Raw genomic sequence first — 18,849 nt, 5'->3', positions numbered from 1 at the left:
TTGAGCGCATCCCTCTTATGAGGACAGGCTGAGGGAACTGGGCCTGTTTAGCCTCGAGAGGACACAACTGAGAAGAGACCTCATCAATGTCTATAATTATCTGAAGGGAGGGTGTCAGTATAATGGAGCTGGGCTCTTCCCAGTGGTGCCCAGCAATAGGACAAGAGGCAATGGGCAGAAATGGATGCACAGGAAGTTCCAGAAGTTCCACCTGAACATGAAGAAGGACTTCTTTACCTTGCTGGTGACTGAGCACTGGAACAGGTTGCCCAGAGAGGGTGTGAAGTCTCCCTCACTGCAGATATTCAAGAACTGTCTGGATGCAGTCCTGTGCAATGTGCTCTGGGATGACCCTGCCTGAGCAGGGAGGTTGGGACCAGGTCCCTTCCAACTTTACCCATTCTGTGATTATGTGACAGTGTGATTCCGTGACTGCTCAGAGAGTATTGTCATTTGCACAGTACGCTAATGCCTGCAGCCACTGTCAGCACCTTTTCCTTTCCATTATTTCTTGTTATGTTATTTTATTCCTGTAATGCTGCTCCATTCTGAAATCTCCCTAATCTGTTTCAGGTGGGCGACGGGTACCGACACCCTCTTGCATTGCTTGGTTGTGCTAGTTCCTGAGGATTACAAATGAGGGCCATCTGTAGTCCCTACTATTTGTGGAGATGAAAAGGAGCTTAACTTAATGTATTTTGGCAGAGTAATAGGGAAACATCAATCACTGGGTGACATGTTAGTTCATATGCACCAATAGGCTCATGTTTGTAGCTCGACACATTAAGTGGATCTGTTTCTTTAAAGATGAGTCCATCACTTGCAGACAGACGTTTGGAGCTCTAGCATACAGGACATTTTAAGAGATACTTGATAAAGAGCTTGAAAATGTGAGTAGTGACACAAAGCTAAACTCTGTCTCATTTTCTTCAGATTCCCTATTAGTATGAGCCTCATAAAGTTGAAATTAGGGTCACTTGGACAGTTATTTTAGCTAAAACAGATGGAGTTGTGGTGGCTGCTCCTAAAGAAGCAACTTTTACCATAAGTTACCACACACTATCTCTGGGATAAATATATATTCCTGTACTACATTTGAGACTGTGTGGTAATTACTGGACCAATGCTGGTTTTTTAATGGCAGCCATGCTAGTAATTTCCTTTTTAAAAAAATCTATTCTGAGATAGTTTGCGTCAGTGAAAAAAAAGCGTTTTCCTTGCAAATGCCAAAATCAAATGGTTTCTTAATTTATTACAGGAGAAAAATTGAGAATCCTCTGAATTACTATTTTCCCCATGTAACAAAATATTCTGCATGAAGAGGTATTATTAGACCCCCTGAACTTCCCTTGCAAGTAGAGCACAGCTGTGCGAACAATTCACAATGTATTATTTATTGGATGAAGTTCAGTACTTTTTTGACTTGTGAACTCTTAAGGAGCAGTTCAGGACTTTCTTATTATTGATTCTTCTGCAAAAATTTTCACTAATTTCTTCAGGAATTCTGTCTTCAAATGGTTCATGAAAAATGTGTTTCCATGACTTGAATTCCAAATTCATTTTGTATCAGGTCAGCAGCATAACAAAAGGTGAGGTGATTTCTGTCCTTTGAACTGACAACACATAACATTCCCATTTTCTGCTATTCTTCTAAAGAAGCAAAGTACTCAACATATGTAGGAACTGATTAGTTGAGGAGGAGAGTTTTACTTGTTATCACTACTTTTATTCACGTTTATTAGCCTGCAGAGCAGCCAGGCCTGGGGCCCCCATCCAGCAGATGCAGAAAGGAGGTGGAGGAAGTCCATTTCCCAAAGAGCTTACGGCTGCAACCAGGACCACAGGTGAGGAGGTGAGGAAGGAATGATAGCAGGAAACATCATGTTAAGCTATTATGATTTTGAAAGGTGGTAACATAAGAGGGGAATAAGTTACAAAGGGTGAAAAATGGAAAGAAGGAAGGGTGTATCAGAGGCAGCGGCATAGGGTAAAAGGACCAGATGTGCTGTGAAGCTTAGGTGAAGGGGTCACAATGAAAAGGAACGGATGAGTTCTCTTCCCATCTAAGCATCAGCCTTAACTTGCCAAAATCAAGCAATAGGAGCTGCCTCTTTAAAAGTAATTTTCATCTGGAGATCTGGAAAGGGAAAACCCATCAGCTCCCAGTGCTGCCAGGAACAGCTCAGGCAGGTGCTGCGGGAAGTGCCCCACAGCTTTGCTAATGCATCTCAGGCATGATTCAAAAAGCCTTGGCCTTCATTATTCTTGCAGTTCCTTGAGCAAGGCATGCTATTTGTACTGAATAGTGCCAAGTCTTGCAATGAGAAAAAGATGTAGATTAGCCCAGAGAATTCAAGCTCACTTTGGTTTAAAGCAGAAAAGAAAGGAGCCACATTTGTGATTGAAACTCAGTCAGCTCTTGATCACCTGGGAACAGCGCACCCAGATTGGAGATTAGCTGCGCCCTGATGAAATATTCCCAGCCATCTCCCCACCCCCTTCCCCCTTGATGTTCATTCCTCATCATAACTTCATTTTTCAAAAGTAAATATACTAAATATGTTCTTACAGTCCAATTTACATATGTTCTGTATTAGTCTATTGAGAATAACATCAAGAGTTGACTGGACATGGAAAAAATGCAGACGACTTCAGTGGACGGTACCAGTGACTTTTTTTCCTCAGTGCATATGAAGGTGAAGGCTAGAAATAAACCACAACTGATTTTGATTAGCTGGCTGAAAAGCAGAGCGAGCACTTATTAGCCTTCCACATGACCAAATGTCAGCTAAGAAATCACTTCTCACTGAGGCAGGCTCACAACACTGTGACTTCTGGGCCCGCCATAGGAGGGTGATGGGATGCACTTACAGTTCATTTCTTTGTGGTTTTCTTCCATAAGTCCTTTTGCAATGGGCATGTAGTACAAAGCAGGCAACTGCTAACCTGCATCTGGTAAACCCCAGGGAGGTGATGGGGACGGTCTTTGAAGCTACCACAGGCAAATAACCACGGCGAGGAACCTCGCCAGCTGGGTGAGTGACAATGGTAGCAGGAATCACGTTGCTCTCACCAGGATGCTGAGTCAGGACAAGGGCCACAGCAGGAATCAAAAAGACATAAGCAGGTCGCTATCCTGACATCTGCACTCATGTGGAGACCTGGTAAGGTCTAAAGGTGGGTGGTGTGGGGTGGTCTGCTGAGGGCCAGCCTAGCAGTCCACACAGGAAAGCTAGCCAAAACAAGCAAGCTGTGAGTAGGAATTGGAAAAGGAGGTACATCTTTAACTGAAGGCCTGTTTTCAAGGGAGACTCAAACTGTTTTAAATTAGCTGAATCACAGTATTTTTATGTGGCACTTAGTAAGACACCAGATATGTAGCAAGAATACATTTTCAGGTGCAGTGATGTCAGGTCAATCAGAAATCTATCAAAAATGTCAAACCTGATAATAGGAAGAAGCTGCTCTAGGTCCTAGTAACAGAGGTAAATGATAAAATTGTGAAGTACAATGTATCTTTTAATGGTCCATCAAAACACCAGCATTCCTGGCTTTTGAAAAATAATCTTTTATTGGTATTGGAGAAGGTCTGGAAACACTCTCTGAGTTGGGCTGAGATTTAATAATAGAGTTACTGCTGCGTGCTTGGGCTGTCATGGAACTGAAATGTCAAGGATTAAGTGTGTCTGCTCCTTCTGCTCCCCTGTTGGGTTCTGTGCACTGTACTGGACACCTTGAAGTGCATTCACTGCAATGAAAAGCTGCTGGTTATAAAAAGACATCATCTGACTGCTGCATAAAACCATGTACAATACACTTTACAAGTAGTTTATAATTTTTTTTTAAAAGTGTCCTAGTTTTGCCCTTTGACCCATCTTGCAAGCCTATCCTTCATTAGCATTGCAGGAATTAATGGTAAGATTAATATGATTTGGCTTTCTGAGTAATGCTGTGAAACTCATTTTCTGCTGGCCGCTTCCTCTGGCTCATCCTTGTGTGCTCAGCTCCCCAGACAGGGCTGGGAAGGGTACCATGGGTTGGCACCCATGGGTTGGCAGCTGAGGATCCCACTCCCCTGCTTTACCTCTTCTCTGACTGTGAGAGAAACTTTTCAGTGTTGGGCTGACACCCTCACCAGCTTTCCAGATCCTGTACTAGCCCCGGGAGCTGCTGCATAAAGTAAGAATGTATGCTGCCTTTTATGGACCATTAATTCTCATCAGTTCTGCAAAAAACAAACCCAGAAAATGGAATAAGATTTACAGAAGCTGGGATGTACAGAAGTCTGCTGTATTTTGTTCCAGAACAAGTCTAAGCAACACAACTGAATGGCCATGCTTACACTCCTGTCTCAAATATTAGTTTTAATCCCTTCTGCTGTGTTTTGAAGTGACATGTGCCACAAGGCTAAGGTCAGTTATCTGCAGTTCAGCAGAGCTGAGTCATTTGTCTCCTGAAATCAAAACTCTGAAAGACTTTCAGTTTAGTGGAACAAATTGGGTGCCTGATCTACTAACAATTTTTTTTTTTTAGACAAACTCTATGAGTGAGATAAGACTTTGTAAAGATGAGACCAGAAATGAGAAAGGAAAGAGAATGGCAAAAAGAGAGGAGACCTTTCAGGAAACAAGAAGATATATTTAATGTCAAAGGGAAATTTTAGCACAAGGACAAATGAATGGGCCATGAAATCTGGGAACAGGAAGAAAGAAAATCAGAAGAGCAGAAAGATGAGGTTCTGGATACTTTTAGTCTAGGAGTAACAAAAGCAATCAACCTTTCTTTTTTTAGTATTTTGTTTCGTTTGGGTTTTTTTATTGTTGGTTGTTTGTTTAAATAAGAGAGTTGTTTTTTTTAAAGAGGGAGAAGGGTTTAAGAGAGAATTTATGAAACTCCCCAGAAGTCTGATGCTCTAAGAATGGTTCTTAGTGGCAAGAAGAAAATAAGAGGAGAGTGAGAAGTAGGAAGTGGGTATTGTCCTCTTAAGTATGAAGAAAGAGCTTTGAGGGCTAGCTAGTGTTTCAAGCACAACTGATTATAATGACTGATTCTGGTATATTTTAAAATGTATATTCTTTACCTGTGAGAGATTATGCAGCCTCTAGAACCTCCTTTCCTTTTGAGCAGTAAATTATATGTTCCCAGAACAGTCTGTGTTAACAATCTGTGTTTGAAATGAGGGGGATCCAGCAGTTGCCTTCACTCTGGGCAGAATCCTACTGACATAGGGATGTCTTATTTCTAATCTTAGATCAATTCAGTAGCACTTGCAGAGATGGGAATCCAAGAAATGCAAAGGGCATACAATCTAACTTTGTATTAAAATGTAAAGTTTCATGGGATGTGCTTATTGCTGTAACTTTGAGTGGATCTCATTTACTTCAAAGAGGCAGAACCTCCTTATTTTCTTCGATGTATTTTATTTCCTTTTTCCTACCAATGTCAGTGGTGAAGACTTCTTTTTTTTTCTCATATACAATTATGTGTTGGGTATTTTGATACTTCATGAGACCAGGTTCAATGGCCATCTTGCATGATCATGCCTTTGTCCCCTTCCCCGAGGCAGCTATCCTCTTGTTTGTCCTCTGTCTGTCCCTAGAGGACAGTGGGAATGAAGTTTGCATCTGAAGAAAGGGGTGATTTATGGAAAGATTACCGTGAAACCCACCCTCAAAAAGGGCCAAACCCAGCATGAGAGCAGCAGGGTATGGTAAGTGCCCTGTGCTGGGCTCCCAGGCTGCCCTGTCCTGAGGCACTGCAGGTGAGGCTGGGCTGCAGCCTCCCCCCTCACTGTGGTCTGCCTGCCCCTCATGGCTTGTCCCAAGAGCAGTCAGAGGTTACTGGATATGGCCAGCAAATATCCAGCAAGAGCTGTGCCACTGCATGGCAAGTAATTGACACAGATACAGTTGCACTCAGCAGTGGGTGCAGAGAGGTTGGTGCCATCATGAAGCCAGGTCATGCGCTACATCATTCCTGTGTACAGGAGGACATGCGGACTGATGGACTCATCTCCCACATCCCCTTCCCAACTTTCTCATGCTTGAAAAATATTACCTCGGGGTAGCCTGAAAAGCCCCTTAAATACACACACCAAAGACTTCCAACACAAATCATATCACATTTCATCAGACATTCTGCAGTGAGGTCCATGAGGAAGCACTGTAGGGTTGTATGGGTCCCAGTTGTTGCTTGCCTGTGGAGGAACTGGACCTGATTTTGATCCATGCAAATCTTAGACTTCATCAGAAATACTCATTATTATTTGGTTTCCAGCTTTCAAAATATACCATCTGGTTATACAAAGTTGTCATCTGTAATGTTGTATTCCTTCATTCTCATCCTTGTCTTTGTACTATGCCTCCCCTTTCTTGACAGCAAAAATTGTGCTTAAGAATCTAGGGGAATAAGTGTCTCTAGATGGGAGGCTATTGAATTTACTTGAAATTTATTTCTCATCACTTTTTTCTAAAGAAAAAGAAAGACACAGCTTTCCCAAACACTGGGAAAACCAGACTTGTCAATTTAACTTCACTAAAGGCAAAGGACTCTGAAACTCCTTTAAGGAATCAAATAGGGAACACTTGGAAAAGCAGAGCTTGATTAAAGACAGCTAACATCAATTCAGGGAAAGGAGATCATGCCTAACTAATTTGTTGGAATTCTTTGAGGAAATTACTGCCCTAGTAAGGAAGGGGAAAGGATATTATAGACTCCCTTTTTCAGAAAGCATTTGACAACATTCTCCACTGTTGGTTAAAATGTCTAAGGTCTGAAGTCATGGAATAGAAGGACAATGAGCATATTGGACTGAAAACTGGCAACAGAGAAGGAAAGAAAGGGTAACTATGAATGGGAGCCTTTCATTTTAAAGGGGAGGATGTAAGAAGGATCAGAGAAGAAACCACATTTGGAATTTGAAAACAAGACTTCCTAAGGTTAATGAAGACACCTGAAGCTTGGGAAATACAATTAATAATGAGGATGCAGACAGATTGAGAAAGAAATGGTTTGTTTTACCACAGTATCTTGGGGACCAGGTAGAAAGAGGAAGACTTTCCTGGCTGCTATGCTAAAAAAAAATCTCACAAGTCTTGAATGGCAATATTTGTTCAATTCCACAGACACAGAAAAAGACACAGAATTTCACACTGCAGATACTTAAGATGACCCACCTTTCCCTTCTTCATGTTAATGATTGCTCTCAGGCACTTAAGTCTTGTGTTTTTAAGAATGATCTTACCATGTGCAATTGCATGCAAGTATTATTTTTTAGGGTCTTCTTGAAAGGCAAAGATTTCACTTCAGGTTCATCTTATCTCATTAAATAGCATAGCAAAAATGGTTCTGCTTTTGAGTCTTTCATCTGGGGAAAAAACAACTGCTGCTGCTGCTGCTGCTACTTCATAGTAAGGGCTTCTAAGTTATTATAGGCAGGAGCACTTCACTCTCCTGATTAGACTGTGCTTGGACAGGAAGCAATAGCTGAAGTGTTGTGATTACAAAACTGCTTCTGATGGCTTTAATGTACATGGGAGAACGTAGCTTCTTCTATCAGTGAAAGCTTTAAGTTAGGAAGTTTTTGTCATGCACAGAGAATTTATTTCATTAAAGAATCTCACGAGCCTCCATTTTTCTACAGAAATTGATTTAGTGTGTGCCCTTGGAAGGAACATTGTTTTTCTCTGTTTCCTCTCTTTCCACTTCCAAGAACAAAAGGCATTAGTGAATTTTGCTTTGTTTGGTTTGGTTTTTTACATACTTAACTGACCAGAAGGAAACGGGATATGTAGCAGTGGAACTACACCAAGAAAGCACATAAATGCATCAGCATGTCTTACTGTTTGTCTTCTTGGGCAGATCTTTGTCTTGTCTGCATCTGTCTGGGGATATTTATATATGTATAGGATGGAATTTGTCACCAAAGGAAGTATTTCCCTGCTCTTTCCCTTCCTCCTTGGCTCCAGTTCTCACTTGTTTGAAGCACTGAACACTCCTGACTCCTACCACTCTAGTAGCTGGATGACAATTTTTAGTACCTTTGTATTTTTTTGTGTTTACTCATTTTCAGAAATAGTCCTTTCATTCCTCCCTCTGATTTGAAGCATAATTAACTTCCAGAAGCTCCAAGATGACCCTTGTGTTCTGCACACAAAAACAGTTTTCATTGTCACTCAGATCAGAAATAGCAGAAGTCAGAGACATGACCCTTTTTGACAATAAAATACAGCTGCTTTTTTTTTTTTTTTTTTTGCAATACAGTGGATCTCTGAGTGTTGATTCACTTATAAGCCAAAGAAAGTCCCTCATGTAGGACATAAATTGCTACAGCCAATTCAGTAGTATCAGAAAGTAGAAATAGAATACACATATTTAATTTTAACTCTGGACCTGCTGCTGATAGTACAAAAGCTGGACTAGAGAAATTCTGAACATTAAGACTGTAATCTTTGAAACACTATCTTGCCTTAGTCTTTCCTCTTACATTAATTTTCTTCTGATGCTTTTTTGGCAGCCTTTGTAGTATTTTCCCCTAGTACGATACTGCAACTCCAAGCATCTTCTGGGGAGGGGGAAACCTTTTCAACAGCAATTCTATTCTACTCTAAGCAGATCTCCCTAAGCTATTTCTTACTAATTTCTGCTTTGTCAAAAGGTCTCTTCTCCATGCCCTTGGGCTGATTATTAATAGGCATGATAACAAATGTATAATCCTACTCTAATTATTTTTTATTTTCAGGGAAGGGGGAAGAATTGTGTATTTTTGAACATTAACTGTTGTCCCTCCTCTTATCTGGTTAATTGGACTGTGGCAATGTCTGACTGGATATCCTGCCCAGAGGTGATTTAAAAATGGCAAATGTCAAGAATATTTTTTTTACTTAATGCTGGAATGTCATCCTTCTCATATAAATTGTGGTGGTTGCTCTTGTCTCAGTGACAAAGGTATTTCTTTAGCATATGTTCTTAGATAAATACCTGCATAACTATAAGAACTAGGACTATGAGATTTCACTACAACCAAAAAAAAATAATCTTCTACCAGCCTTATCACTCTGGCCCTGAAAAATCCCATTGGTAGCTGGCCAGTTTTAAAGATGTCACCATCATGCTTACTTCTTGCACTTAGCTCTGAAGAGCTCTGCCTGGCATCTTTTCAAAACAAATCTTGGAAAGTGCACAGAAAAATGCTTTCTTTCTGGGCAGTTGTTCCCACAGCTCAGGGCACTCTGCAAGGGTTAGTGCCTATGGTGTTGACAACCTGTAAAAGTCAAAGTCCTTGAGCGGAGCAAACGAATAAGCAGTGAACATGGAAAGACAAAACAAGAAAGAAGGAGTAGTGATTAAAGAGGTGGCAAGGCCACTTTTGTAATGAGGGGTATCATCAGGCAGGAAAGATTTTTCATTGTGGGAGAGGCCATTTCTTGGCTCTCTGGAGGTCAGAGAGCAAAAGGATGATCTATTCTTTCAGGGCAGTGGCCTTGGAAGGGATTCCTGCATGATGAGAACCCAAGGGCAGTGGATAAGAGCAAGTACTTTCATGGGCCTTTAGGGGAGCTTGAACACAGAAACGCTTCAGCTCTGCTGACACAGGCATAGGGCAGGAACCAGGGCTCTCCAGGTTGAACAGCAGACAGGCAACTGACATTGAAACAGTAATTGTGGCAGGAGTCTAAGACACAGATCTTATTTCTCCTGTCAGAAGTCATTGCTAAATTATTTGGCAGCTTTTTAGTTTAATTGCACAAAGATGTATTTTTTACAATACTCTCGTACTTCTCGTGACACCAGAGGTAGTTTGCTTGTTGCTGTCAGGCTACTCCTTCTTCAGCAAAGGAGGTTGGTATCTCTTGTTTCAGGTTTGTCTGGTCTCTCGGTTTTGTATCAAATTCAACAAGGAGAAAGTTGCAGTGACTTAAAGGAGATCACACAGGTAGATTTTGCTTGGAGTGGAGAAGGTGACTGCACTGTGCTTGGTCAAGCAGCACAGTTCTTAGCACTGCCAGAGTATCTCATGTTATCCCAGCTCTTGTGGATGTGGTTCGTTTATTATTTTGCCTGTATTCAATAAACTTCTGTTAATCCTGTCCAAATAAATTCAGAGAGCTTTGAATGCAACGGAATATTAGATAGATACAGAGCATTTCCTTTTTCATCAAGGAATCTGAGAGCTCTTTGTTATGATTTCAGAGAATTAAAGCTTCACAGTATTTCCAAATTATACCTGGAGGAATTATTTCCCTTAAGCAGAGTAAGCAGAAAGATGGATGTCCCTTCCTCATGCTAGGGTTGGGATAATGGACCCAGTGACTTGGCAGCTGGGGCTCCAATAAGAGTCTCCTTGTTCTCGTGTCCACTGGCTCTCCAGTGGCGACTGGCCCTGGGCACTCTCTGATGTGCCCTGAGAGATGCAGAGCGTACTTGAGAGCACCAGTCAAAGGCTGGAAAAGGGATCTGGAAAGAAATAGGCGACACTAACAAAATGGTAGGAGCTGCTGTATTTTGTGAGTTGTTTTAAATAAAGAATCCATTTTAATCCTACTGGCCTCTTGCCTGCTTGCTTCATTCAAAATAAAACACACACTCCAGAAAATGATTTTACACAGCCCAGCCAAGTTTCTGGTAAAGGCTCCAGACATCCATAATTCATGAGCAAGGAAGGGTGTGGATATTTTGTGGGAACCAGATCCTCTGTGAACAAGATAATTTTCATTTGCTGATTATGTTGTGTAAACAATATGCTTTTAGGATTCAGAGGTACAGAACCGTGCATCTAGCAAAGTCAAACTATTGATTCATGTGCTGGAAGCAAAATAATTAACACAAAGCCTCTGATTTAACAACAAATATTAAAAGGAGGAGTATTTGTCCTTCAAAGGATACTTCACCAAGCTTTAATTTCTGCTATGTATCTTTTAGCTGCTGAACAATCCAGATGCTGTTCAGCTTGCAAAATACTTGCACTTTCCATTATTGTGGATGCTATGGCAAGGTTTGAATGTTTTAAACCATTCAAAATCTTTATAGCTGAGAAATGACAGTAAAGAAATTGAAATGTCTGACCAATTTCTGCTTGACAGAATGGTATTGTGAAAAGGACACAGTGGATAGACACTAGTTTTCCTCGTGCTCATTGGTTTTGATTCCATGTGCTAAAGTCTTATCCCAAAGATAGATAAGTGATACATAAAATCCCTATAATCCATATGATAGATCTTTTTATTGTATGTAACTGGTTCTCAAGAGCATAACTAATTGCAAAGCATGGTTGACAAGTGTGCTGCATTTATACCTTCAAAGCTCTATATTTTGGATCCACGAAAGCAATTGAGTATGATCAGAACCTGGATCTCACTGTGCAGTGTCTTCCTTGCCCAATGCAGGGTGTGTAGCAAGATGCACTTATGCCCACCAGGACCCTACAGCAAGAAATTTATACTTTTCCCACAGTGTGGAGGCTTCCCTTCCTCTTTCATGGCTGGACAAGCAGTAAAAGCTACCTGAGCAAGGAGAACTAGAGTGTTCAGAAAAACACGTTTACAATGGGACCTTTCCAAGCATTTTTAGAGTTGGATATGCAGAAAAAGCATTAAACAAGGACAAATACAGCCATGTATGAAAGGTGTACTTTTTATGCAACCAGCATTAGGAGCTCTGTGGCTGGGACTTGAGGATATTACAACCACATGAAAAGTCTAACCTACTTCTGTAAGAGTCAACAGCCATTTATTCAAACAGAATAAGAAAATTAGCTGCAGCTCTCTCCAGTCTGAAACCATTGTATTCACCAGCAAACTCCTGAGTGAGGGAGATAAATTGAAACAGAAAAGAGACCAAGGAAAAATATTCTATACCTTACACAGACATGCATGTTGAACAGAAGTAGAAATGGAGATTTAAATCATGCTTGATGTCTGTGGTGTTTTATTACACACTGGCTAATAGCAAAAGGAAAGAAATAAGGTGCCCGATTCATTGGCCCAGCTGCAAGTAAAGGACTTCCCCACACCTGAGGGAACAGGAAATTCATTTTTAAGACTGCTTTGGGGATCATTCAGCTGGTTTTAACCCCAGTCCTTTGGGTATTTAAACTCCTCCTAGACTGGACATGAAAGCTTTTAAGGAAAAGACAAATCTCAAGTTTTCAGGCAGCAGACAAGAAGTGCCTGAATTTTCACAAGTTAGGGATATATGCTGTACCTGGAAATATGTGTGTGCCGGCACCAAGGTGAAATACACCTGCACAAATGGGAGAATTGTATGGATCGATCTATTTTGCATTCAGAAGTGTGAAATTTCCAGCTTGCCTTAGTATGACTATGCTTGATAAGTGTGTTGCAGAGGTTTAGGACAAAGAGCTGTGCACAGCATGAGTGTACAGGGTCAGAAGTAGGAAGTTGGCTCTCAACCTTTGTGGCTTGGCCTGACATAGAGCTGACTTGACCTTCATGAAACTCAGGATGTTGTTGTTATCAATTGTCAGAGGTCTCCCACTGGCAATTGATAATCTTTGCCCTACATGGGGGAAGGTGTTGAAGCCAGGGGTAGAGGCTTGGCCAGAATTACCTACAGAAGGGAGCCAGGATGCCTGGATGTGACCGCTTGCTTCAAATATTTGCTTCAGTCTCGGTTTCTCCAGCTCTCACTTTTATAGCACAAATCCCCAAAGTCCCTGCTCCATATTTATTCCTTCCTTGGCAAAACCATGATCAAATTAGTGGAAGTTTTGACTAAGGAGAAGTCAAATTTATACCCTGGTCCTTAGCCACCTGAGGATATATATGTGCTGGTGTGAGGAAGGGGAGGGGGGAAAGGGGACAAAAGGATCATTCATGGTTACTCCCAGCCCTGGACCCACACTCCTTCAAGGAGACTGGTCCTGCCAGCAGCCTCCATGTCATTGTGAGCACAGACACACAGACTGCCCCAAAGCCAGAAGCCTTGGTGGTTTGGCCAAGATGACTGACACAGATGTGGTGTCAAGGACTATCTGTCTGAAACCAATCCTCTCCATCACCATACAGAGTGGGTGGCTCTGGAGGCAGCCACCTTCCCAAAGCTGCTTCCTGATGTCTCCTGGCCTTGTAGCACCACGTACATGTCACAACCTTCAAAGACTGAGGCTGTCACAGGGTGGCCCATATCATCCCATGGCTACTGGATGGTCCAGCCCCACTGCCAGCCATCTCTCACACCCAAAGCTGGCTCGGTCGGTACCAATCATCTGGGTGTAATCAAGGTTTAAAACCCCCATGGCAGGCCCTGTGGCACAGTGCTCATATCCCCTGTCAACTGCAATTAAAAGAGAAATAAGAAAAGTCTTTTTTGTCTGAGTTTAAGTCTCGTTTACTCAGGACGATCATGGCCATTGAGGAGGAGTCATTTATACGCTGAAATTCTGCATGGAACCAAGATCTGTATTTTTTAAGCCTGGGAGCCAAGGGTTTCTAAGAAGTATGTTAAAAGTGATGAAGCAAAGCATGTTTATTCACAATGCAGCCATCTACACATGTGCCATTTCTAAAGGGGCTTGCACATCTGCTGGAAAACATTTGTGAGTGAATCTGCAGATTGCAATGAGCTAAATGAACTCCCAGCCTTTGTTGCGTGAGACTGGGCTGCTCGGGGCTGGATATAAGAAGTGCTTTGTGCATTGAGCTGTGCTTGGGTCAGTCGATGGATCCCAATATTCTCAGTATCATGGCAAGCAGTATATATCACTTGCATCAACCTGTACAGCACTCTGTCGGTCCCAATACACAACCCTCGCACAAATATTTCAACATGTTTGGAGGCAAAATCTAGTCAATATATGAAGTCATTTCACCATACCTTGTAGCCAATAGGGAAAAAAAATCCTACACCCTTATTTTTGGAAGTTAAAAATAGCATGTGTGTGTGTGTGTGTGTAAGTAAGATCAGTAAAAACAGAAATGAGAAAGACAGAAGCAAGAGTATATGCTGTTTGCACTTCTGCGCCACCTGGAGCTGGTCCCTAGCTGGGCGGGGGAGCTGATTTTCCTTTTCCTTGGACAAACACCCTTTGTTTAGTGTGATTGGAACAGGGACAGAGGGCTTGTCCCATCAGTCCCCCAGTTGCACCCCTCCTCTCTCCATGGGCACAAAGCACAAGCTCATGTACCATTTCGCAGGGGTGGCCCAGCATGGAAATGTATCCACTGAGTCCTTTAAAAATAATCCAAAGCAAGAAAATGACTACCAGGGTGGTGGGAGTAGTGGCACAGTGTCAGTGGGGTATCTGTATGTGCAGGTGTGCAATCACTTGTGATCTCTAGAGCAGAAGCACAGCTTTGCCTCTGCCCCCTTGTGGGGTGCCTTGGCACCCTGACCCTGCATGCTGCATGCTGGAGCAGCTGGGGCAGGCCCATGGCTCCACCAGCAGCCAATGTCTTCCTGTGGGAATAGCACAGAGTCCTCCAAGCAATAAATTTCCTGGAGGAAGATTACACTTTTTGGCAGCCTAGTTTTTGATGTTGCATCTATCCTGCAGCACTCTGCTTTCACTTATTGTGTGCAGTGTGTAATGTGGATTTTCATATAACATTGGTGCACTCAGTTTTGGAGTTGTGCAGCACCAGATGCTGCCCACGGGCTCTCACATCTGGTGGAGGTACAGCAGAGAGGTCTGTGGGGGCTGCTTTCCCACAGATGCACACAAGCTCTCGCAGGGTGTGAAACCGCTCCTAAGGTCAAGATTGTTTTATGAGCCACCTCTTGATCCCATCTGTAACCCTCCAGCCCTCGCTGCAGTGTTCAGATTAGTTCATGACTAAAATAATACTGGAGTAATATTGCTGTGCTTATTCCTGCCTTTAATGTGATGGCTGTCTGCATGTGTAATGGCACCCAGAGTGTTTCTCTGATCTCAAGGCTCTGCAAATATTTAAGCCACCAAGGAGAATAAAATCTTTTTCTTATCAAAAGCTTGCCTTTCTCATGAATTGTGCTGGTGTGTCAAAGGGAGACATGAAAATCCTTCCTTTTTCTGGTTTCTGTCTGCTCTTCACCCCACTCCTTCTGTCAGCCCCTTTCCCCCTTCCTTCCCCCTCCCCATCTTCCTGTCCTCACTTCAGCCTCTCAGCCCTATCCAGCCTCATGCTTCCTTCTCAGTGAAGTAGGGAGGCATGGGGAACAAGGTGTCCTGGCTCCTGCTCTGAGATGTTTCTCAGTCAGCCAGTGTACAAAAATTGTATGGATGCTTCCACCCACGTACCACAGGTTTTCTACAAACCTGTGGTCAGCAGGACGGCCAAACTTTGGCTAGAGGTGAGGGGGTTGAAGGGAAGGGTCATTTCAAGCTGCCCTCCCCTGTCACTACTCAGAACAATAGTGTCAACTCTGCAGGAAATATCTACTCCTGGGAGGGTAAGAGAAAGCTTATGCTCAGCTGTGGCTTTTAACTCATCTTGTGGATGATAAACCATTGTGCTCCATGGAAAAATGAGAAAAAAGGAGCTGTGCCCCTGTCAAGACCTCTTAGATGAGCTTAGATTTCTAGGCTCCAGCTCATGTGAGCAGTGTGCAAGTTTCCAGTGTATAGCCACAATGTATCTCAGAAGAGGAGGTTTATACTGCTGTACAAAGTGCATTCAGTCATTCCAACGTACAACAGGCAGAACTAACACATAGCTGCTTTCTTTCATCAACAGAGGGTAAAGGTTGTGTTGAGGTCTGTAATCTTTGACTGCAAATTACTTATACCAAGTGTGTTTTGGGAAAAGGGACCACTGCATGAAGGGTGGAAAGATTTGCTTCTCCCCTAAGGGGCTACCAAGTTTGTGAATTTAAATTTTGCAAATTAAATGCAGGAGGAAATCATGGATCTTCTTCTACACTAAAGTCACAATCATATGGGGACAATCCCCTGCACAGCATAGGGTGATTTTCCATCACTGCTGATATGACAGTTTTTTATTTCAGGTCCTGCAAGAAGAGCTTTCTCACTTGCCCTGCTGGAATAGAAAAATTTTACCAGTTACATATTCTCAGAAACATCTCACCAAAATGACAAAAATAGATGTTAAAATCCCCAATTATTACTATAATTTCTAAGCTATACAAAAGGCCTAAAACATGTGATATTTATATGCACTTAAAAGATTGAGATGTGAATAAACATTTGGAAGGTTTCTACATGAAGGAAAAGGTGAATTCTGATTTTTCAAAGTGACTTGGAAGCTGATTTCCTGATTTCCAGTGAGACATTTGAACATCCTTAAGACTAAGACTTGAAGTTCAGCTGTTCCTATACAAACCTCATCTACCTCATGCCTCTGTGATGGCACATTGAGCCAGACTCCTCTCCACAGTAACCAAAGCAGCTCTGAATTTCATCTACTGGCTCTGCTGGGCAAATAGCAACCTCCTGTAGAGCAGCTGTAAGATACAGCTCAGAAAAGAAGACTCTGGAGAGTTTCTCCTTTCTCAGCTCCTTTACAATTCTGGGGAACCTCCAGAACAGGACAAAGATCCTCTTTCAACTAGAGAATGGTATGTTGACCTGGACCACCTCAGCACAGACAAACTGAGGGGCTGGATTTTGTCTCCCTCCCCTAGCTCTCGGCCCTGTGCTAATGTGCTAGCTTCCTTCCACATTTCTCCCTAGTGGATATTTCATGTGAGATTTACTATCTCCTTTTAGTTATGTACTGAGGCTCTATTTTCCTGAGGAATTTCTGAGGAAATTTGAAGTAATATTGGTGAATTCCCTTAACGCATTATTCTCTTGCACATGGAAATTCTTGGAGTCTCATGCAGGTCAAGATTTCTGATGTTTGCTTGCTTCTGGCGACCTATTTCAGGTTTTGTCAGAGAGCCTGAAGTTTCCTTCCCTCCCTTACAATGGCAACATGGGTAGCTAGTCTTGGGGGAAATACCTTTGATACTTTTTCAGTTCCTTGTGCTATTGTTCAGTCTCTCTGGCAGTCAACACCACAACCTGAGTCTCACTGTTAAGTCCATCAAGATTGCAAGCATAGTGCTGCTCCTCCTTTGCTCTGCTAGCATCTTTCAAAACTTCCTTTCTGTTGTAGACTGTCAGCAGTAGAGGAAATCTCTAACTGCTGCTGCTCATACAAAGAGTTTGGAAGTTGATAAAATACTGCTGTTGATTCTTTATGGGGTTGAAGATTGGCCTTGAGTGCATGTGTATGCATGTCTCATGTGTTTACGCAGGGAAAACCATCTGACAGTAAAAGGTATAAATGGTGTGAAAACAGCTCTGCAGTATCACAGAACTGAAGCTTCAGCAGAGAGATTTTTCTTCAGAATGGCAAAATATTTCACAGGGTAGAAGCAAAATGCATGTGGGGACATTTCTGTGTCCTTTTTGGGAAGCACATTCAAGGCAGCATCCCATTTGCAAACAGAATTCTTATAGGAAGGTAGAAAAAACAGAGCCAGAGGCTCATTTGGTGAAAACTGTCCCTGCTTCATTGAAGCCAACAAAAGCAGTGTTGGTTTACACCGTCTGAGACAGACAAGGTAGATGCTGGAGAAATCGCATACATGCCTTTTAAAAGGGGATAACCTTGTCTTCTTGGGGCTTGGTTCATATCAAGAATCTCCCTAAATTCCACTCACATGGAGGAAATAATTCAGAACTCATTATTTCTTTAATCAGACACTAAAGTCCCTGTTTATTTAAAGCTCTGCCGAGATAATCGGAAGTAATCATCATGTGTAATACAAATAAAGACATTCCTCCCTTAATAGTAGGAGCAGATCTAAACCAGTTGTTCTCCAACTGAACTCAGCTGGACCAAGATGAGTTTTCTGTACTTGTAGTGATTGTTATTCTGTCACTAGAGGGATAATGGGAGGAGATACTCTGTTTTACAAGGCAATAATTGTATTTGCAGGAAATGAAACATTCTGAGTCTGAGTCATTTATTGTATTTACAATGGAATGAACCATGAGGAAGAAACCTGAGTCATTTATCTCAGCAAAAAGAGTGGATTATTCCTGCAGATGAGGCATTCTTTCTATTCTAAGAGAAAGAAAACTAAAATGTGTATTATCAATAAAAACTATAGTCACTCCTTCCGATCATGTTCTACCCTCAGATGCATCTCACTGGGCTTAACCTTCTTTCCACTCCTTAACAATGGGGAACCTCTCCAGCAGCTCTCCTAGTTGCATCCTCTGCACGTTTCTGTTTTAACCAACTGTTGCACAGAATGAACATAATCTTTCGTTTCCCTTTGTACTCATAGCTGTCTAAAGCCAAGCTGAGCTGGCAGCTTCAGTGACCACAGTACCTGAGACACCCAGGAGAGCACTAATTTGTTCAGGACTCTGGCTGATACTTGAGGGAGGCAAGGAGAAAGTTAGATTAGATGGAGCCAACATTTGTATAAGTAAACATGGGGAAATTCAGACTGATTTGTTGTTTCAGAGATATACAGAGAGACACCCGGGAGACATATTCAAATGCCCGTAGGGAAGGCTGTCCTCTTCACAAATACTGCCCTTGCTTACAATGCTACAGTATCATCTTGGAAATGGTAGCATTTCAGCTGTTACCCCGGAAAAATGGGATATGTATTTCTTAAGGAGATAAAATACCTCCCAAGTAAACACAGAGAGAGAGAGAGAGAAATTACAGAAAAGTGGGAAACAAAAAACTGATACAAACCTTTACGAGGGAAGGTAAATCTTCCATTGGAAAATTAATTTTAGTAGAACCAAATAATCATACCATCATCTGCAACATCTGAAAATGGCTGAAAGTACAGGAGACATTCCACCACTGTGGTTCAGATAATCCACGGACAACAAGGATGGCATAGAAACCATTTGCTGTGTCTGTAGAAGATGATCTGTGT

Source organism: Poecile atricapillus, chromosome W, assembly GCF_030490865.1.
Source record: "Poecile atricapillus isolate bPoeAtr1 chromosome W, bPoeAtr1.hap1, whole genome shotgun sequence".
NCBI classification, from domain to species: Eukaryota; Metazoa; Chordata; class Aves; order Passeriformes; family Paridae; genus Poecile; species Poecile atricapillus.
Note: the sequence above shows the minus strand (reverse complement) of the source record.